General features: G+C 39.7%; 1 long non-coding RNA gene across 2 annotated transcripts in view; it reads left to right on the top strand.

Annotated features, from left to right (window-relative positions):
- Positions 1 to 22932, top strand: part of LOC134155529 (uncharacterized) — a 32114-nt gene extending 9182 nt beyond the window's left edge. Inside the window, exon 3 of one of the 2 annotated variants that reach the window (XR_009961604.1) lies at positions 22643 to 22932. This is a non-coding gene — a long non-coding RNA (uncharacterized LOC134155529). Of the gene's footprint in view, positions 1 to 14110; positions 14504 to 22642 lie in introns of those variants that run through there. The other variant, XR_009961603.1, reaches the window with a different exon arrangement.
- Positions 22933 to 23242: the final 310 nt, after the last annotated feature.

The raw sequence follows: 23242 nt of genomic DNA, 5'->3' as shown, positions 1-23242 counted from the left end.
TATTTGTTTTGCAGTGGCCACCACCTTCCCACCCCCTCTTTCCATCTGTGCCATGGTCTTGCGCAGCGCAGCTGAGGGCAGCTGAGGGAAATGTCACTGTGAGGCATTTTCCTACTCTGATTACTACAGCTCTTCCCTGGCCACAGGCCAGAACAGGCTCTGGCGTAGTTTAAGGTTGTCTTAAAATACTCGAGGATATGACTTGTGCTAGCAAGCTGGTGGAGGAGACAAGCACTGCCATCCGCCTGCATCCCAGGCACCAGCCTCAGGGCCCTTCAGGTCCCTCCAGGTACCCTTCAGGATAAGGACAAAAATGGGGTGTGCAGGGTGAGCTAACCTGGCTTCACATCACCCTCTGGTGGCACTTCCTCAGGCTGAGGAGACTCTTTGCTGCCCCCAAGATCCACTCAGCCTCGCACTGTCCCTGCAGCACAGAAACATCCCAAAATGAAGCACGGGGGACATCGGTGTCTTTGGGATTTTTGGAGTAATGACCCTTAAGTACAGAGTAGAATGAGTCTCCAGATAGTATTAATTACAGAAGGCAATGGTTTGTAAATTTGCACCTTTATATTTACAATTTAAACTCAGCATCTCTTTCCACGCTATTTTCTGCAGCACATTTTCCCCACATGTGGAGACAGCCCTGCTGCAGTGAGTGTCCACAGACTGGACCACAGTAAGGTTTGGGCTTAACCTTTAATGACAACAAATGCAACGTCCTGAGAAAGGAAATATGACTAGATAATTACCCTTGTTTGAATATAGCTCCTTGTGGAGAGCAGGCCTGTCTCTCACTTGATTGTGAATCTTAGTTACAGAAAAATATTGCTCTCCAGCATAGCCTTGAGAGTTACATGGTGCTGTTTTCATTCAGCTCTGCTGAGGCCAGAGATAATTTGTACACTCTGAATACAAATTGCATCATGCTAATGAATTCATAATAGTCAAAAGTACTCTATTCATAATAGGTTTAAAAGGCAAAATACATAATATTAATATATTTTAAAGAAAATGTGTCAAGAATCTTGTAAACTGGAGTTAACTGAATATAACAATGCAGACAGTTTTAAAAGGATGCTTTCAACAGTATTTATAAGAAATGAAAATTTTAATATTTATGTCATCAAAACAATTCTTTACTATCCTGTACAATGTACAGTCATTAGTGTCTTCTTTGCTAAGATGCTAAGCAATAAGTAGAGTTATAATTTCCCTGTTTCTGTCACAATGTTCACCTACTTTGCATACAAAAGGATGAGACCCTGCGGTAGAATAGACTGAGTACTCATTAAACCCAATTAATAGTAAATTGGATTGTTGTTTTGTCATCAGCCACACCTGGTAATCTCAAAACCTCTTAACTTGTATGTGATCTCATAATCTTTCTCTGTTATCATGTACAAATTAATGACATGTATTGCTTAATCAGTGTTTTAGCAGACTTTTTTTCAATTTAGGAATTAAAATTAAAATTCTTTTATTTATTCTTATTACAACTATATTTTAAAGAATATGAGTATTGTGACATTTTACGTTATTTTCCTAGTTTTATCTTTCTATATCACTAATACACTTCTAGATAAAGGCCTAATCCTCTCTTCAGTGACATCAGTGGCAAAATTTACCGTGGTATCGTTAAGGACCCATAAAGTGTAGGGAGAAACTTTGGTAGGAGCCACAAAAGAACAAAAGTATTCTCCCCTATAGGAAAATAGGGAAGGAGAAAGTAGGAAAACAATGAAATAAAAATTCTGCGTGGCTGACCCTATTTACTTACTAGGAAACTACGCTACTCTCATAAATCCTCGGAGCAGTTTCTAACTTTAAGCAAACATGTACAAGTCTGCACACAGACACTACCCCACAGAAGGCAGCCGAGTTGTGAATAATATCTATTTCAGATTAACAATCCCTCCTCTTTGCCCTTGCTGATAATCTTTATTGCTGTTGTATATTCATAAGCAAGTAGATTAGGTTCTTTAGTCCTCTAACACACCAGATGTTAACCTTTGGTAAGGCTGTTTTAATTCATCACTTCCTTTCGTGGTTATAACTTCCAGTATAAAAAGCCTATCTTCACTTTTTTTCCATAGACAAATTGGGACAAATGGGTAAAGTTTTATTAATAACTGTTTGTTTGCTTGCTTTTCTCCCAAGACTATCTTCATTTGTTTAAACAGTAAAGATTCTGTAGCTGTTGTAACAAATATGAGTCTGAATTAGAGTCTGTCTCCTACAGTAAGCTCTCACTGAAACTCAAGTTCTCACCTCATTTTGAGCTTTTGGTGGAATTGATGATGCTCTAATTTAGAATGTAACCAGAACTGTAAGAATTGCCAAAGAGGAAAGAAAACATAATATTCTGTCAGTTTTAGATGTATTAGCTCATACCCACCGTTTTACCTAAACTTCCCCTACAATATTCCTTTATTCATATTGCTAGGGTATTTGACCCTTGAAAATGAATAGTTGCTACCCATGCTGTATCTCATTAGGTAACTTTGACATAAGATCCATGATTTTCATGTGAAGATGTCCACTTCTCAAGTGTTTTGGGTTTTTTTGGTAAAGTAAAAAGCATTTTCTGAATAGATGTGTCTGCAGTGGGTGGATTATTTTCCTCAGAAACCTCTCTACTATCTGCCCATGGCTGAGACATGTCTACCTTTAATTACAACCCAACATAATATTTCAAGTGATCTATTTTTAACAGGGACAGTAAATAAATGATCTTGAATTTCCTGGGCATCTTATATTGGCACCTTTTTAATGAAATGATGTCACTATAGCTGTATTTCAGAACTCATTCAAAAGAGACCCATTCCCTGTCAGATTATAGAGCACCCACACAGGAAAAAGATGCAGCAGCTCTTAAAACACTGGCAATAGTGGACAAGCCAGGGGAACAGAGGTAAATGTGTCTTAGGGAAGCAGCTCTGTGTGACTTTGTAGAGCCTGGAGAAATCCTAAGCCTAAGCCACTGTGGTATCTCATGAAGCCCACAAAGGTTTGAAGAGGCTTTGTTCTTAGCCTCTTCGAATGAGAGGACTTTCCTCAGCAGTTATAGCTCATCTTAATGTTCCTGGCGTCCCTTTTTTTGTGCATTGTAGCAGAATAGCTTCTGGTCAACCAGTTCATTACATCCCCAGAAAGGTGAGAGCCAGGAAGAATGCACAAGTGTAAATCAGAGAAGATGAACTAAAGCCCTAAATTTGCAAAAGACTTGGCATTGATCACAGACTGAGTGGGTGGACAGTATCTCTCTTTATGCACCAGGAACATGGAGTAATGATTAGGCTTCTGTTTTCTGCACTTGCTTATGCTGGCTTATTGGTACTGAACATGTGCTAAAATACTATGGCACTTTACCCACAGTCAGTCTCCACATCATGCTACAGAGGGCAGGTAACCTGAAATCACCCAGAGGAGTGCACAACCAGTGCTGAATTTAAATAAAAACTTAGAAGATTATTCTCTTTCTCTCTCTTTTGATAGTAGCAGACATACTGGAAACAGCCCAGATTATTAAAGTGGTTGATAGTATAAAGACAACTGAGCATCTGCTTAGTAATAAATTCTATACAGGCTATTCAGAAAAGACTTTTATTTTAAAATGAATCTTCAAATAGAGCTGGAAAGAAGTTTGACTCTACTGCCTCCCTTGAACTTTGGGCTGAGCCAGAGGTCTAAACCAATCCCCAAATTATGGGCTACAAAGGCCAAGAGGTGTCTATTTTCTAACCTCCACTCTTTTGGACTGTGGCTAAAGTCCCACAAAACCCATCATGATTTTTCAGCATAGTGGAAAGCTAGGAGCAAGGGTGGTCAAATTCAGAACCCCAGGAACAGGTTTGTGAATTACCTTCCTGTCACCTTCCAAATTTTCAGGTAATTTGTCCAAAGCTGGAATTCACCATATTCCTAAAATTGACCAGAACCATCTGGCGCTGGTTCCCAACCATGCCCTGGTTGCGGCCACAAACAGCTGGGATGTTTGGCCACATGGACTTATTTGTCCCCATGTATCTTTCCGTGTTATTCCAGCACGCCATGACAGTGGCATATTTAACAACGTGGTTAACTTGAAATGTACGGAGCTCTGGATTTTTCTAGCTTCAGCCATCTTGGCTGGAGGCTGAGCTGCATCTCCATTATGGATAGGACATGACTATGCTATGGTATGAACTGATTCTTCTTTCTCAGCTGGGCTCTACTCTCTGTTCTTGAATTCTGCACACTGTAAACCTATGCAGCCCTGCTAACATCGTTGATTCAATTATCATGACAGGTACAGCTTTTCTGGTACAACACAATGTGGCCTTAGCTGTGCTCATTTTAATAAGTCTGTGAAGGTAAAATGGTTGTGAAGAGAAAAAGGGAGCTGGCATTTTTTTCTGTTTAAGTCATATGCACCTCAGCATACCTACTTACTGGTAGAAAATATCTTTCTTAAAAATGTAAATAGTTAAATCCAAACAACATTTTGAGGGACTTCCAGTCAGAAAACTAATAGCTATTTGTGCACAGAAGGAATTAATCTTGCTTTCTGTGGAGCTTTGTCTTATAAGTGGTCAGCTCTGGCATGCATGGAACACAAACCCAGCTGAAGCTAAGTCTGTGTTTCAGGCATTTGGAGGGGCCCTTTTCCCATGTGGCTGTTCTAGTGCTTAATGGTGTGAGACACCACTCTGCAGCTTTTCCCACAGTATGGGCATTTACAGCATCTCTCTCCTCTACCCATTTGTCTATTTTCATGACATTTGTAACTTAATTATCTGGGAGAGCTTTAGCCCTCTGTCACATTTGGCTGAAATCTGCCACTGGGCCCAAAAAAAAAAAAAGAAAAAAAGTAAGAGACAGACATGCAGGCAAGCCCACACTCCTATAAATAAGCCTTATTCCCTTAAGATACAAATTAAAAAACAACAGTAATGCTGCCGACAACAGCTAAACCGCAGAATAAAAAAGATCACACACTTTCTAAAGCAATCCACATGATTCTTAAGGAAAGAAGGGGGAAGCCACATTAAGAGGTACTGTCCCATCATCAGGGACTACCACGAGGTACCAGGGCATCCTGTCTGGGACATGTAGGGGAGGGGGACACGTGAGAGCAGCTCTATGTGACCTGTGAGTCCTGGGCTTCAGACAAGGAGAGCAATTTTGGCAGCCTGCCTTTTCCTCTGGTAGCCCCTTTCCAGGCTCACACCAGCTGTGGGTCTGGGCTTTCTCTGTCTCCAAGCTCTCTCCCTGCCATCCACTGAGCCCTACCAAGGGCACCACACTCTCCCTATGCACCCATAGGGAGAAGTCTTCTCCCAGACTGGGTTTTCCCTCAGAAGCCCCATTCCAGCCCCTCTTCATACACAGCAATGTGTTGTGCGAACGCTCCACAGGAGAAGACACTGGGATGGTGGCTTTCATAGATAACCCCAGGGCTTATGTGAAAATAGCACATGCATACATCAGGACATCTACAGGTTGCTCTGCTACCTAATTTTCTAAGATGATGCATATGTGCTGAGCATTTTCCTCCCTCTTCTCAAACTAGGTTCTGAACAGAAAAAAAATATTTTTACATATTATTTCTTTAAAAATGTACCTTTCCATCCTTGACTGCTTAGGTAAAACAAGGCTGAGAGTTGTTCGACACAAAATGCTTATTAGGTACTTTAATCTAGCTGATATACATAATATGTTAACATATATTTTTCTCCTAGTTTTTAGGAAAATTATTCTACATATGTATTTTACCTTTCCTTTTGTGTCTTTCACCCATGCAGTACAACTGTTGTCTGCAGCTTTCCTGTTGCAGGAAGTGAGAGCCTTGGATTAGCACAAAGAAAAATAAACCAACTCCCACTAGCTTCAGTATAAGTGTAAATTACCATGTGGATAGTTGGAAACTCAACAGTTATGCCAATTAAAATACTAATGAAGGATTGTGGCTGATTTTTTTCTTTATATTAAAAAGGAGGAAATTCTGAAGTACATGATTACTGTATAATATGCGTTTCTTAAAGATCTCTTTGCAACTTGTTTGGTGCTCAACATCACATACTTTTGAATATTGGGTTGGATTTTACCCCTTGATCTTTCTGAGAGGCAGAACAAAAGATGAAAGCACAGGGAAGAAAAAGTATGAGGCAGCCTAGCTTCCCTGAAGTGATGGATTGAGTGGGTGGTAGCCATTTGTCAAAGAAGTTCATCTGATAAATTCACAACTGACTTCATGTCAAAGGGAATAACTGCATTTCAGCTCCATGTTAGCCAGGCAGATCAGCATTTCAGAGATACCTGGACTGCAGTAATATTTCATAGTTCTCATAGTTTCTTATGTGGGAGGACTGTTTCGAACAGCTTACCTTCCTGCAAATGCACTAGATAGGCTGGAAGGGAAATAGGAAGGAAATAATGACAAAGGATTTTATAGGCAGATTTTGTTCCTAAGGCTTATATTTATAAAATAAATAATATAAAACAAAGATGAGAAAAAACAAGCTTACTGTTGCTCTGCATTTACGTATTTCTAGTCTGAGCTGATAATAGCAGATATGCAGACTTTCTTTCTTCAGCTGGTGATTTGCTCTCTGATCAATATTAAATATTGATGTATTATCGATGTGCCCTGAATAGTGGTGACCAGCTCTGCTGGGACTCTGCAGGTTCAGGCATGCTCTCCATTAATTGTCAAATGTCAGAGTTTTTCTGGTCACAGACTTTCCTTTTCATCTTTGATGACTGCATTATTAACTCTCAATGCAGCCTATTGCATCTTACATGGGCATATATCCTCTTTGAGTATTAAAGAGCAAAGGAGGCAACTGCTAGGCTCTTGTAAGGGTGTTTCAGACCTCTGGCTGTAAGTACCCCTGCAGCCACAGAATGATTTGGTGCTAGCTAGTGACCTTGAAATGATTCTTCACTGAAGTTAGGTGAAAGCAGAAAGCAGATTACTTATACTTCTAAAATCCAAAAAAGATAACCAAATGCAAAGACACAGATTACATAGATGTAGATGACAGAAACAAAAGCAGGCTGCACTTAATCTATTTGCACTAAGAATAAATTTAAAAGATTGCTCTTTACTCCTGTGTATCCATCTGACAGGCTACAGATGTTTACCTAGCCCATTTGGGAAGGAAATACATCCTCTTGCCTACCTCTATCTTGCATGACAGCCTCAGAGTGCATTCAGTTTTGGCACCATTTGCTGGCTTTATTTTGGGTTCCTGTCTTGGTAGCCCAGTCTTTTCCACAGACTGGACACTGTATCTCATATCAACACAGAAAATCTGAGTTATTCTTGGTATAAACACATAAGCAAAATCACTGCATGCACTGTATTTCTGGCTCTTCACTGAAACAGTATGCATTGATTTTACAGTGACACTGCATCTGGGGTGATGGAATCCTACTCTTCCCTGTAAGTGAAACCATGATAATGACTGACTAAAAAAATCAGCTTTTGTCTCAGGAATGCCTTTAGTTAGATGGTACCAGTGTTTGCAAATGACTCAATCTGTGTGCAAAAACTGTATACAAAAATGAAGCAAAGCCTCTGCTGCCAAGAAAAATGGATGGTTTGGCCACAAGATTTACAGCAACTATTTGAGAAGCAAGTATCAAAGTATGTTCATGATTATCTAAAGCCAGCCTGTGGCAAGAAGTGAGATTAACCTGGGGAGTGTGGAGGGGAAGAAGATAGAAAAAAAGTTAAACCAGTAACTTAAAAAATCGATATATATGAGGGAGTAAATAAGACAGCAACAGTGACAGTGGCAGAATTATCAACAAATTGAAAGACAATCTGTGAATTATATTTATATCATGAAAAAACTCAGTCACATGGCATCGAAAAAAACAGGACTGGATCTTCAGCACTATACTTAGGACAAGCTTACTAACCTCGTAGGACATCATCTTATACCAGCCGAGTATCTGTCCCTGAAAGTGATGGAAAACAAAGCATTAATATAGTGAAATGTAGCTTTCAACATAAAAAGTTGATTAATTTTTTTTTCCATGGTGTAGGGTAAAGAAATACTCTAAGAAGCAAGAGCAAAAAAAAACCAAGAAATAGGTGGTTTGATAGAAGCAAGAGTAAAAAAAACCTAAGAAATAGATGGTTTGGTTTTGAGAAAAAGCTGTACTTAGGGTATTTTTCCATAAATATATCATGTTCTTACAATAAAATTGAGAAAATCTATCGTACATTGAAATCAAATTGACTAATTATTTAAAAATACTAAAGGCACAGAGGATGTCATTTTGTCTGTCTGCTCCTTTTGTCTGTTGATTATTTGAAAAATGAGGGCTTCTTGCAAAATTTTGAAGCCTTGAACTCAAACATAGCAATGGGGGAAGAAGCCACATAGCAAATGAAAACCATATTAAAGATGAAGATTTTACATAATTGCTTTAAGGAACTTTTACTTATTTAAAAACTGCACTTCTAGGTTAACTTTGTTAGACATAAATCAGTTTTCACCTTTCCTGTAGCAAATACAAACCCAACATTTAACACAACTCTGCGGAACTTTTGCCTCATTCTGTGGGCTGCTGGCACAAGTTCCAGCACTGAAGACCATTGATGTATGAATAATCCTTGCTTGCAAATGTATTTTCATCGAAGTAACAAAGTCTGTCATAGCCAATGCTGAATGAGCTCCTTTTAGGAATTGATTCTCAAGTGTTATTTCATCACGCTGAAAATACCCACATTGATTTATCCAGAAACATTAGGACAATTTGGGTGGTAGTATTGGAATATTTGTTTATTTTTAATATTTCTCATGCACATCTACATTCTTTAGGAGTCCACGTTTTTTAATCATGGGACAAATTAACTCAAACATAACAAACACAAATAAACTGCATGAGAGCCCTGCAGGCCTTCTCCAGGATCTTTTCCCCAGCTGTTTCCTCTGGGATACAAAGAAAAAACCAAATACACAAACAAAAACCTCAAATAAATGAAACAAAAACCCATCAAGAAACCAGACCCACCAATAAGCCTCCCTAGCTGTTGCAATGTAGCTATTGCATACATTGTTGAAAGAGCTGCTGCCACACATATACACACAAGCACTCAATAAAATCCCTCCCCAGGGGAAGCACAGAGCAGCTGGAAACCCTTTCTGTGTGCCCTGATTAGCTGCAAAACTGTGCAGCAGAAAGCTAAGCTGGCAACTGAATTCCAGTCCCAAGGACTATTTTACGCCCACATAACTTTCTTTCGGTAACAGGGATTATTCATTTCAGTGCCCTAGTTAAAGAAATATATATTCCTTTCAAATAGCAAGACCCAGCATTTAATTGCATGGCAACATTCAAGATTCAGTGATCTGGTCCACGCACCTTTGGAGTTGTGGTATTTTTGTAATTTATTTCAATGGGGACAGTGTCCCCCCCAAAAGAAAAGAATAACGCTCTCTCCTCCCTCCTTGCTTTCCAGTCCATCACCTCCTCCTGCGATGCACAAACTCTGGGACACCTTAACTACACTCAGATACAATTTGGCTACTGTTAAAGGTCACTGAGCAATGATTAATAAGTGAGCTGCACTAGCTCTAATTCCTATCACAGTCATTCTGTCAAACTGGTCATTTGGTGAAGCTGCTGAAATGCAGGCATTTGGTTAAGTGGCCATTTCACTTAGGCCTTTAACCATGAATAAAATTTTGGGTATTAGATTAAACAAGAGTGACACAAAATGACAATATGATCTGAGCTCCAGACAGATACATGAGCAGACTTTTGGGAAAGAGACAATTACATGAACTACAGAAAAATTAATCTTAAATGATTTGCCTAATAGTTGAATGTAGCTGTATCTACAATCTGTCTTAATAGCGGCTGCATCCTTTAATGCTCTTGTTTACAGAGCAGGTTATACAGCTGGATGTTGTGGGACTGAAGTGGGGAGCACCCGCAGTATATTTTTCCCAGCCTGCTATTTCACAGGTGCTAGACCTAAATAAGCTCTTTGCTCCTTTTTTCCTGCATTTCTATCACATTTTTTTTATAAGACTTCTCAAAAAAGGGGGTTACCATCACTTTGCTTTTTTGAGACCATAAAAACCTACATTTTTCAGCCCAGTGGGGGGAATATCTTCAGCTTTCACTCTTGCAGGAGGACTTAGAAAAATACACCTTACGTGTATGCTTTTTTTCTGTCTTACCTCCTCCTTCATTTCTCTGGCGAAGTAACCATTAGTAACCACCGAATCTCCAGGATACTGACCCCAGGCATGTAATAAGGTCAAAATCTAGTCTAAATGTGACTCATTTGGTGGGATGGCAGCCAACAAAAGAAGTTAGCAGTAATCCTAGTTATAACACCTTCTGTATTGGAGGCACATTTACCCTTTAATACACAAAGAAAATATTTTTTTCAAAGACAAGATATTCTAATTTTGAAGATGCATTTTTCAGGTTGTCAAATTCAGAATTAAAGGCAGAGGAAGACAAACTGTGTTGTATTAGGAAAATAGCCAACTGTAAGATAACATGGTTTGGCTTTTTTGTTTAACATGCATTATACAAACATTATTTTAGTAAACTGAAGGTCAAGGGGGAATTTTGCTTTCAGATTGCATATTTTCCCTTATCTCTTTTCATATATGTAGTCATGCATATATTCTTCTTTTGACAAAAGACAACACATGTTCCATATAAAAGTGAAAACATACTCCTTCTAAATATGCACTAGGGTAACATTATGAATTCACTAGTTCTGTTTGAACTAAACATGATTACATGTGTGTAAAGTCATTTTTTTATATAAATGTCTGTAGAATCACTTGAATCACTCTACAATACTCTAGCTAAAAATCTAAAAAAAAAAAAGAAAAAAGGTTGTTTTACCTTTGGTGGGGATGTTCTATGATTCCAGAATTTTGTGACATTCAGAGCTTGAAAGCAATTAATTACTTATTCATCTTTGAATGAGTGGTGGTTTTTTAATATTGTGCTTTATTCTTTACTGTGTTCTCTGGTCTTAGCGTGAATTACATCTATGTATTTTGGTGGAAGCATAGCAGTATATGTTCAGTGGAACCGGATGCAGGGGAAAACCAATCAAACCTTTTGTTTGTGACAACCAAGTAGCTGTTGATAAAAGTAGAGTCATAGAATCACAGAATCAACTAGAAAAGACCTTTAAGATTATCAAGTCCAACCATCACAAGAAAACAAGTAAAAAAGAAGAATTAGGCAAATGTTAATTGAAATATTGGCTCATAAAAGGAAGTGCAACATATTTGTAACTACTTTGTTGAAAGATTGTAAATTAAACTCCATAGACCTTTTCATATAAAGCCTATATAAAAAGGAATTACTATTCCATGCCAACAGATGGCAAAACTGAGTAACCAAGATGAAGATCTGAATTCAGGAAGGGACCTAGGTATTGCAAGAGTGACTGAACAGCAGTGTCCTAAGCATTCCTGCTCAAATGCTATGAATCCCTAAACTGGGTTTTTTGCTTAAATGTGCTCAAGGCACCTCAGGCAGCCCCTCTGATCCTGCTGCTGTTGCCACAGTACTTCCCTCTGGTCCAAGCAGAGACCCAAGGTTTCAGCTTCCCTTTTCCACATTCCTGACAAATTTGATATGGTGCCAAAGTGCTCCCAAGGTGGGCCTGGCAGCAAAATAGTCAGAATGGCATGGCTCCTCTGCCTGTCTCTAAGGCACTGACTGCTGATGTTTGGAGAGTTCCTGGAGGAAGGAGGAGCTCTGAATACAGCTCTTTACCTGGCCTAAGAAAGCCAAAGCCCCAGCATTGTCTCCGTGTGAGAGCACCCTATGAGTTCATTTGGGTAGGAACACTGCCCTCTTACCAAACCCAGGATGCCCTGTGCTGAATATCTTAAGATTCATGGGGTTGAAAAGGAAGAAAGAGAGGAGCAAAGCTGGCTAGGGACCTCCTTCAGGCAGTAAACTTGTACTGGAGGCATGCCCCTTTCTAGTTCCACTCCATGAAACATTCATGCATGGCCTACAACACCCTAACTGGTGGTTTGGGCATGCTCTTGGGGAAGCATGGCATGCCTCCTGGCAGCTGGCTCGTTCACTGCTGGCACAAATCGTGGACTGCAGGGCTATTACACGTGAACAGCTGCGCTTTCTCAGCTCTTATACTACTTCCTGACCTTGTGTAACCAAAAGAGCTTTCCTTTAGCTGTTTGAGTGCAAGGTTGTAATTGTTCGACTTCTTGAAAACCAAGGGATATAAAAAACCTCCATAAAATACAAAATAAACCACATATGTCCACAAAACTGTTCATATTTCACTCTTACATCCATCTTATTAGCATGCTGTAGCCAGGTCCTCGGGTTGTCCATTCTGGAGGGCCATGCTTTCCAGCCCTCTGCTACAACTGGTCTTCAGGGTTGCAACCCTCACACTTACTTTAAGTCAGTGGAAAAGCTGGATGCAGAAAACAGAACACCACACTCCTGTGTGTATCCTTTAAACTTTATACTGTGATGCAGTTAAAAGTTCCATATCTAGTCAGTTTGATGTATTATGCACAGAAACTATTAATTGTCTGTGGGGCTCATTGGGCAATTAATGACTTATTTGAGGGTATATCAAAATGAAAAAAAGTGAACTATATTTGTTCAAGAGGTTCCTAATCTAGCAAGACAGGATTGACTAAATGGTCCCAAAAGAGCAAATTCAGTAAGGCAGAAATGTAAGCATCACGTCTGAGCAGTTCTGAAAAGAAGGCAACTACTGATCTTAAAATACTTACCATTAATATTTACAGGGTGATATATGCTTTGCAATATGTGGCACTCTGCAAAAAAACACACAATGTTTTTCTAGTCAATGAGGTATGCAGCTAGCCCTTTGTGATTAAATACCTGATCACAACGTTCAGTCATGCTACTAAATTATAATGTTGAAGTCTTTGCCTTTTAGAGTCACATATGACCTGTTTTACGCAGAAAAAAAAATGGCTAGCAATATACAATAATTGGTTTTATTCACACTGTTGAAGACAAAAATCTATGCCTTGGTACAGTGGCCCCTGTATTCGGTGCTCACCACTCTCCTCACCTTCCTCAGTGCCAGCATAGACCATACCATACCTTTCTCCTCTTGGTAGTAAATTTAGGTGGGACTTCAGAGGGAAATCTAAAGACATGAGGCTATTACCAATCTAGAGAAGAAAAGACTTAAAAAAATCTGGGGTCCCAAATGTGAGCGACCTGACAGCTACCTCTTCTTTCTTATAATGATGTGACTTTATCTCCTTTATGATGCAGTTGCAATGAGTTTATCGCTAACTGAGAGAGGCTTTCTCAAACAAGTACATCACAAATCATTTGTCTTTTACTCATCAAAACATCTTCACATTGATTTGGAAATGAAGCAGCAGCAAGACTGGCTGACACAAGACAGGCTCTTTAAGCTCCTAGGAAACACAGAGTCCAGCAAGCTCAACATGTCCTATCTTGCACATTTGGTAGAGATGTAATATTAAGCCCTGGAGGTGGCTTTTTTATTTCTGTGGCTATGAATAGAGAGGTTGTGCTTGGACACATTCTAACTGAGAGCTACCCCATGCACATGCATGCTTTTTCCAGCTGTTTCTTAAATCCCTTTATGCCATCCAGAGCATTATGTCAGCTGCGCTCTGCTGAACAGCACCTTCTAGCGACCATTTCTTTAAAAGGAAAATGACATTGATCAGTTCTGTTACATTAGATGCAGTTCTTATCAAACATCCCCTCAGCTGTCTACTCTGTTCAAACCAACCACTCCCACTCTCTTTAAAGCAGGGAAGTTATGCTGGAAGAACCAGCCAAAGAACTGCAATCATTGTAATCAACTGGAAAAAGTTCAGAGCCAGCTGGAGTCTGATTCAACACCAGGATGCAACTTGTACCTCAATCCTAATTAAAAGAGGAAATTGATCTTTGGACAAATACGATGTCTCAGGGTAATTCCTATCACAAATGATAATAGCTACCAAATTGCCAAGTCTAACAACACCATCAGAAGAAAGCTGAAAAGGATAGAGTCGCTTGAAGAACGACATTTGAGCTAGGTGGAAAACTCTGCTAATGATTTCTCTTGCAATTTCTTTTGTAGCCAAAAAGAACTGTCTTTTTCAAAAGAGTGGAAAACCAAAACTTATAACTGAAAAAAGAAAGCTGGACTTCTACTTTCCAGTTGTTGATGAAGACACAAAATTTCCAATATATTTTCGCAGAAGTGTTTCATACTGGAGACAAAAAGAAAAAGGTGGACTTCTTCCAGTCAGTTTTACTGTCCAAGTCTGCCAGAGGAACTTTAGTCACTGTGGTGCTTTATTGCATAAGAGATCTGGCTTCCAAAATCCCAACTCTGACCACAGGAAAATACTGACTGGGGCATTGTAAAAAGTAGAAACGGCTAATTGTATGAGTTCAAGCTCCCCATGCTGTTCAGTTACCACTCTGCAGCAAGGACCTTGACAAAGACTGTTTCATTTCCTGTTTTCCCCATGCTGTAGGTACTGTGCAGGCGGTGCCAAGCATGTGCCTTTGCACCACCCAGAAGTCATGTAGTTATTCCCCAGGGTAGCTGGTGAATGACAAGTGAGCAATGCTCATGTAATGTGGAACTTCCAACCTGTCTGCTAAACTACCTAACAGTGATGTCCAGTTAATCTGTGATGTTATTGACACCCGAACTTTTATGTCTCCTCAGACACATGGATAGTGACATCAAGAAGCAGCAAGTAATTTGTTTTGACAGTGCCATATCATACCACATGCATCCTTCTGATGTGACAGTCTCAAAGTGGAGCAGGGGAATGCATGCAGCACTGCTATAGAAGTGGGAGTGCACTGTCAGCTCTGTAGTAGTCCAGCAGGAGAAAAAGCACTCCACTTTGAGATATTCTAAAGATATCCTTATTTATTTTTGCTTCTATCACTTCAGCATGATACCCCTGGATAAGATAAAAGCAATGGCATCCTTCTAACTCAAGAAGTAGCATTCCTACCCTTGTTACAGTTCAACTGTGGCTGTACCCCAAATATTTCTTTTGGTGATGTGTAAATAACACTCTTCATCAGTTTATCTTCTATTTTTGAGTCTTTTCTTTAAAATCTTTTAGTAGAGTTTCTATGAAGAGTGGTTTATGTGTTGGTGTGCAGCTTTGAAATAATAGCTGTCATATACATTTTCAGGTCAACAGTCTTCATATTTTGCAGAGCATTATTTGTGGCTGCTATATGGAGTTCATCTGAGCTAAATGCGTACTTGTCATCCTTTGCCCACACTGGCCATACTCTGGGAATGTCTGCAATCAATTAAATACATGGTGCAAACCATTGCCTTTTTGGATAGGTATTTCCTTTTCTGGACACCATCTTTTAAAGTGGTGATTGTCCAATATATGCAAGCTGCTGTGTTCTTGTTTTGATCTAAGGTAGAGCTCTGCATCCTTTTTAACCTTACAGAGTTGAGGTTTTGGTGACATTTTAACATACCAAACCAGGCCTGCAGTGTTAAAGAACTGTGGAGTTTGTTCTGCAGACTGTGCCAAGTGACTTCCTTCCTCATTAACATGCATTAACCAGCACCTTATAAGAGCTTTTTTTTTCGTTTCATTCTTGATTTTCCAGTAGTTTCTCAGTCCCAGTGAGTGGTGCCGAGCTGACAACAATCGAGGTCCGTGTCCGTCTCCCCCCCCCCCCGCCTCCCCGCACCGGGCTCTCCCCTTCCCCGCTCCCGGAGGAACGGGGAGGAGGATCGAGAGAGTGCAACTCCTACGGGTTGAGACAAAAACAGTCCAGCAACAAATCACCACCGCTACTATCAGCTAAAACAATGATAAGGGAAAATAACAAGGGAAGAGAATACGATACCACCGGCCAAGAAAACGAGTCCCACCCAGAAGCCCGTGTCCTTCCGGGTAACTCCCAGTTACCCCTCACCCCGGGCATGACGTGCTGTGGTATGGAATACCTCCCCGGCTAGCCCGGGTCAGGCGCCCCGTCTCTGCTTCCTCACAGCCTCCCCTCCTCCCTGGCAGAGCATGAGCCTCACAAAGTCCTTGGCCAAACCAAAATATCCTTGTTATCAGCTCTGTTCCCGAGCTGGAAGTCAAAACACAGCACTGCACCAGTTAACACAAAGGAAAAACATGACTGCTACTGCGGAACCCAGGACATTAGTCTTCCCAGCTCCCATTAGGACCCAGCCTCCTCTTAGCTAGCCCTTGAAATTGCAAGCCTCTGCTTACTCTGAGACAATCTTACACGTTTAATTTTTACATGGAATTCAGGCCTCCTCACATTTCTGTACTACCACTTCACAGTCAGCCTCTGCTCTAGTTAACAGAAAATTATTAACTGCAATAAGATTTTCAGAACCAGCCGCTGTCAGAAACAAAGATATCTTATGAATGCCTTCATTTCTACTGGCACCGTTTGCTTACAGACACAGAGTGAAGCGCCTACTGAATTTCCTTCTGTTGTCTTCCTTATTTCCGTAGAGTTTTGTCTCTGGTTGATAGAGATTTAAAATTTTCCATTCTATTTAGGATATTTTTATTCTTGGTACCATGTGGTGCTCAGCAACCACTTGAAGGTACGGTGTTTAACACAGATCCATTCCACTCATTGTCTCTGCTCAGCTGCCTTTGTATTACATCAAAAGTCCTTTACAGATAGAATTCCTCACATCTTTAATAGATTACAAAATATATTTGTGTAGTTATGCTCTTTTTCTGATGAACAGCTTTTTCTGAGCAATCTACAAGCTGTATGTGTCTGGGACTGTTCACTGTGACAATTCACTGTTCTTATTGTGTGATTTAACATACTATAGCTTTTGCCCCATAGCTATTGCTTCAAAACTTGTTAGCTAGTTGGTTCACTTTTATAGGAATATGTAAGAAATTCCAGATTTTACAAGAAAGTTTGCAATATCAGCTTACTTCTTTGCGAATGAGCTCCTATGGACATTACTGGAAAATATAATTAAGGATGTTGGAACTGTAGCTGAAATAAATCCAAGTTTTTCTAGCGGATAGTTGCAAGCTACTTTTGAAAAGACATTTTTGCAGACAGTGCTTATGTTGCTCTGTGAGGGAAAAATAGGGACATTTTTCACTGCAAAGATAAAAGAGCAGTCCCAATGGAATTTGAATCACACATGCTTCGGGAGGTGCAAGAGTAAATAGAAGGCAGCATCCTTAGCTGGTTCAATTGGCATAACTCCATTGAAGTTCAATAGCTTACCTCAGACAGTAGTGAGCAAAGCAAGAGAAAACTATCTGCTCTTTAAAGTCAAAGCAGTAATTAGCATGGTATGAAAGCAATGACTCCACAAATCTTCCTATATTGATACAGATAGATTTCAGGCAGCTGAGCTGCAAGTTACATTGTATGACACACCTGATGTTTTTACTGAGAACTAGAACTTCAAGTTCTTTCAAAATGCTGAGCAATTTGATGGGACATAGTCTTAAGAAAGGCCAGCTGAAAAATGTATATGTGTGCTATATATGTACACAAGTGAACATTTCAGTGTGTCCTGATGGGCAGAGGCTCTGAAACCAGAGGTGTGTATGACAATCACAAGAGATGTCCGCTGGAGTTCTGGTTAGTAAGTGAAGACTATGGCTTCTCTAACACCACCTGATGATTTCCCACACCAGATGCTTAATTTCAATAAGACGGCTACAGATACTTCTGAAACAGGTTGTTGGGACTAGATAGAGTAGAGAGCCCCGTGCATGCACATTTACCTATGGACTAGAAAAGTTCCTTTGTGAGCTCTTATCTTACACTGAGTTGGGTGGTATTGATATGGTTTATGCTTCATAATTGCTTTAAAGTGTTTCCTTTTTTTTTCTTAACTTCCTCTTTCAATATGTCTTAATTTCCATTGTTCATAAACTAATTTGTTAGGACTACTTTATGGTTTTGTTTTACACGCTGAGCCTAATGCTCATTTCCCTGAGCAGCCAGAATCTGATGCTAAACGCAGTCTTAACACTAAATATGTTACCCACTGCAAAGGAAAAAAGAAAAGAGAATAAGAGGGACTAGATTGACATGAAGGGGAAAGTAACAAACTGCACATTGAAAATAAATACTGCAATTACTTTGCTATGGGAGCAAGCTGGAGGGCAATGGATAACAATTTTGTACTCAGGAGCTGTAAAAATCTGTAAAATTGGTCTACTGTGCAGCCCACCCCACTCTGAGCTGGAGTCAGTGCCAGTTCTGTCCTGAAGGTAACAAAAGAAATATTTCAGCATAAATATGTGATTCTTCAGACTGACTGGACTAGAGAAACTACTAGAAAAAATATGGTCCAGAATGCAGCGTCTGTATCAAGTTGCTTATGTAGATTTGGGGTAAAAGATAAAGTTATGTTTGGTTGGCTCTTTGTCAGGAGATTCCTCAGGCTGGTGGTAGGAACAGGCACATTATTGATGACCTGTAAAATTTTTGAATATTCTTAGCAATGGAAAAGACCTTGATGAGTTAGATATGGCTTCCATAGGGTAAAAGAGGTACTGATACACCTCGTTAACCTATGCAGATTTGCTTGTGTGGTGGTCAAGACCACTTAATTTCTAGGGGTGTTCACCTTTACAAAACTGAGAATATTTTTTACTAAGCAGCTTCTTCAGATGGTCACAAGCCTGTTTAGCTGAAGCATTTTTATTTTAGATAAATAACAACACAAAAGAGCTAAATGCTCTCTCCTCCCTCGAATTAAGGTCTGACCCTTTTTTCAAGAGTGTCAATCGCAAAAATCCCCATACACTTCAATAAGAACAGATGGGAACCTCCCCTTGGCAAGTGGGAATCAAATCCTTTTCATTTCTGATTTACATTCTGCCCACTCTTAAAGGTCCCGGCCTCAGAAGAGAAAAAGAATTACTTTCTGATGACTTGGAATAGAGAAATATTCATACTTTCACAGCTCTATTGAGTTGGTAGTGTTAATAAACACACACAAAAAAAAATCGGTCGAACATGGAGCAAAAATTCAGAGGACTCCTACCTAGCAGATAGATTGAGCAGTATGGTGCCATTTTACTGCACAAAGCTGCTGCTTTTAAGATATAGTAATGATCCCAACTAACAAGAGACAGCTCCAAGACTAGATAGAGCGACAAAAATTAAGGTAGGATATTCTTTTAAGGTCTCTTTTCCTACAGGTTTTTGAAGTAATTGATTTTTGGATGAAAGTTAGTGAATTTGATATTCAGTTTATGAGAAATTAAAAAATTATGAGGAAAACCAACATCCTCTCACACTATGAAATCACATGGAAACCTCTGGTAATGATTAAAGCTAATGTTCATGTTTTGATACCAGCTAGGCTGAAACATGTTGAGAGAAATTGTGAATATAAATCAAATTGAAATTCTAGGCCAAAGACCTTCATTTTTCATGAAATGAAGATGAAAAAAATGCTGAGCAAATAATGTCTCTCTATCAGTTTAAAAATATCACATAGAGTAAAAAAATACATCCATTTGTCCCCCTGCAAGAGGCTTATAAAGAATGATGATTTTATAACCAGACACGTTGCCCTAAACAAAAATGGGTCAGCTACTCAGCTGCAAATTAGAGAGCTCCAACAGACATCTCAGAATTTCCCCTGATAATGCTAGAGCCAGCTCAAAGGACTCTCTACCAAAGAGTTACGAGATGAACAGGTTGAGGCTGGAAAATATAGAATAATTACAAGTAATTTCCATGTACTGAGACCCAGGGTCATTTGTGTGTCAGTCCTCAATACCACAGCAAATGGGTTTGGGCTATCATAATGCTGATACATTTAGTGCACTTGGCTTTCTGTTCAGAAGAGGCTTGGGTGGAATAATAGGCTTTTGTAAAAATTATCTTAAATGGGTTCACCACAAATATCTAATTTTTAAAGGGTTACTGTAAACCATTAGGCTTGTATAGACAATCCTTTGCAGGATGCAAATGGAAAACAAAGGCAGGCAGGCAGTCATAGAGAAGACTTGCATTAAAAGGACTGAGAATAAACATTGCATCAGACATCTTAAATGTGTTCTGGAAAGATCATGTAGAACAATAGATTAATGACTTAAAATGAGCTTAATTCATTATTAGCTGGTAGGCTTCATGAAGCTTATATCTTTGAACAGAATATAAAACAAAAGCAAACTAGATGAAGGACCTGCATTATGCTGGGAAATAAACTAGAATTCTTTTAGAAACAGACACAATTGAAAAGACGTTACTCAGTATCATTATTTGCTTTATCAGGGACAATACCACAGAATTGCAGCACACAAAAAACGAAGCCCAGCAATAAAATGGCAGTAATTCATGGCTGAAATACTTGCAGGATCTCCTTCACAGACTATGGCTTCTGCTTCACAGCTCACTTACAAAAAGAGAAAGATAGAAACACATCAGCAGTGTTGAGTTTTGCTGGAGACTGCAGTTGTGAAGATACAACTCGCATGGCTTGTTAAGTTACAGACCTTCAGGAAGTTTTCTCAGACTCCATGGGTCGGCTAACCCTCCACCATACAGCTGCTAGTCTGGCACTGATGTTTAAGTAAACCAACTCAGGAAAAAAAGCTGAATAGACTGGAAGTTAACTTTGTCCAAGACCTGGGAACCCAACTCAAGCCTGTCTTATCTTGTGAAATAGCAATACAGAATTATGGGATATAGCATTCTTCCCTCCTTTAAACATACAGTTTAATCAACACACACACACAATCTTCTCTGAATGCACCATTTATATCAACTTTTCAGCCTCAAACTCCCGTTCCTGAGCAAGATGACAGACCTAAATCCTTAGTTTCATAGCTGGGTAAAGATCAGCATCAAACTTCTCTAGCTGCACGTAGCATGAGATGCATTCCCTTTTATTTCTCATAGGCTTTGTCTATGCTTAAAAGATTTGAAAGCATGACTATGGGTATGTCTACATGCTATTTTCCAGACAGATGTGAACTCCAGCTGCCTGTGCTTCTCTTCGGACAGATGTCAGACAGCTCCAAAACAGAAGCCATGTTGCTGTGGTTAGTGCAGATCCCAGGCTTTTGTACTCCAGAGCACGTTTATTTCCAAGCTAAGTGCAACTATATGCTTTCTTCTTCAGAGAAGGCCTGCAGGACAAACAGAAAAAAAATCATGATTTCCTGAAAAAAAACAGTGGTGGCTGGGAGCATGAAAAGAATTGTGTCTTCATACAGTCAGAACTTGTACTGCAGGCAACCAAAAGTCCTACTGCTGGTGTAGATTATTCTGTTGGGTGTTAAAGCCTGACTCCTGGCAGCATTATAGTTAGCAAGGCTGATGTCAGGGGACTTACCCTCAGGGATGGCTTTAGGCAAGCAAGATCAACACAGTTGCTATAGGCTTCTTGCTTAGTAGGACCCTGGGCTACATGCCCTTTCACATGAGCTCATGCATTAGAAGGCTCTGAATTAAACCTATCAGGTCGTGCCCTGACACACATGCCCTTGATAATTATTATAAGTAAGTGCTTTCACATGAGGTAAATCCACTGAAAGACACCCATTTTGTCTGTTCAAATATACTCTGAAAGGCAAAACAAATTTGCGTTGGTCTTCCTGTCCTAGCTTAAGAGGAAAAAAGAGAATAAATAATAAATAGTAATCAGGCCTGGAGCACAGGTGCTCTGACTTCCCAGGTCTCATCAGCTGGCTCTTAACTACACTGACCTAGTTGGTTGTAACTCTTGTACTGTGGACGTGTTTTATGAATGATGTTTTTGTTTGCTTCTCCATAGTGAAACCTTAGCAGACTACAATTACCTAGACACAAGGCCTTTTGACTCCATTGTGGATGTCTCCAGGAAATGATGTTCAGTGCATTTCAAACAAAAGCTTTCCATATTTGGTCCTTTCCTTTAGGTAACTGTCTGTCTGTCTGTCTACCTACTTGTTTTCCTCCTTCCTGTGCACTCTTTCCAGGAACAAACGTCTGTGACAGATCTCTTTGTAACAGTGGAAATAATGAAAAAGCAGAGTATCTGAGCTTCTGAAGCATCCTCATGTCATTTATTCACACACATTAATACAATGATTTCAGTTTTGATGCTTGGCTTTTGCACTTCCTCTAAGATACAAAATGACAAAAGGGTGGCAGCTGAAGCGGCAGTGATGGATTCATGTAGAAGGTCAAACCAATCGTTCTTGTCACATAGGATGGCTGAGACCATGTCTGCTTAAAAATTAAAATTAAAGCATAGTGTACAATCATTATTTCACACACCAAGAAACTGCAAGGCATGGAGGGAACAAACAAATATGCTGCTTCATAGCAGCACCAAGTGTCTTGGGACCCGTGAGGCACTTGGGGTACCAGGTAAACAAGCTAACAGCAAGCTGCACTAATGCTTAGCACCAAAGACAATTTCCTATTCAAAGTACTCTACAAACAATAACAAAGGGAAATGTGTGTACACTTGCATGCAAAATAGAGGAGCTATTGTTGGTGGGAATTGTGTTTGCTTGCATGCAAACCAGAGCTATTACAGGGTGGCGGTCATGTTTTCTTTTTATTGAAGAAAAAAGGATATGCTTTTTCATCAAAAATGCTTCACAAGAGTATTTTCCACTGAATTTTAACCTGTATAATCTCTCTTGTCCAGTGTGTAATTTTTGCCAAAGAGAGAGTAGAAGGGTCCAACTACAGAAGCTTCTCCCACCTGAGAAGCAGAAAATGACGCACAGCCACTCCAACCCAGGCTCCGTTAAATCTGGGAAGATCCTCCATGGACCTACCTGCCAGGGATGACCTTCACCCTTCACAAAAAGCCTTTATAAATTTTGGATTCTGGTGAAAGGATTGGGAAGGAGAACACAAATCTTAAATTCTGCAGGATGAAAAAACTTATTCCCCACCAGCCCAAACCCAGGCTAGTGAAATTCCAGCTCTCAAGAATTAGTTCATGCATTTCCTTGATTTGCTGGATGCTAATTGTAACTAGGTAGGTTTTAAGAAATGTAATCATTTATTTTGTATTTGCTGTCTCTGAAAATTTCAAGTTTTCCTAGGATTCCCACTATCTGTAATATATAGGAGTTAGGAGAGAGAAGATTTTCCATTACTAACTTTATCATACCTTTTGGGTTTATCTGGATATGTTCCTGCAAGATGATAATTTTTCTTCTATAACTGACTTGATAGAAATCTGCATGTTTCCAGTGGTGATGGTGGTAAAATTTCTTGTCTCTGGCTATAAAATCCT

The sequence above is a fragment of the Pezoporus occidentalis genome, unplaced genomic scaffold, assembly GCF_034315485.1.
Source record: "Pezoporus occidentalis ecotype Australia unplaced genomic scaffold, CSIRO_AGI_Poc_V1 ctg79, whole genome shotgun sequence".
NCBI lineage: Eukaryota > Metazoa > Chordata > Aves > Psittaciformes > Psittacidae > Pezoporus > Pezoporus occidentalis.
This window is presented reverse-complemented; position numbering and strand designations above follow the sequence as displayed.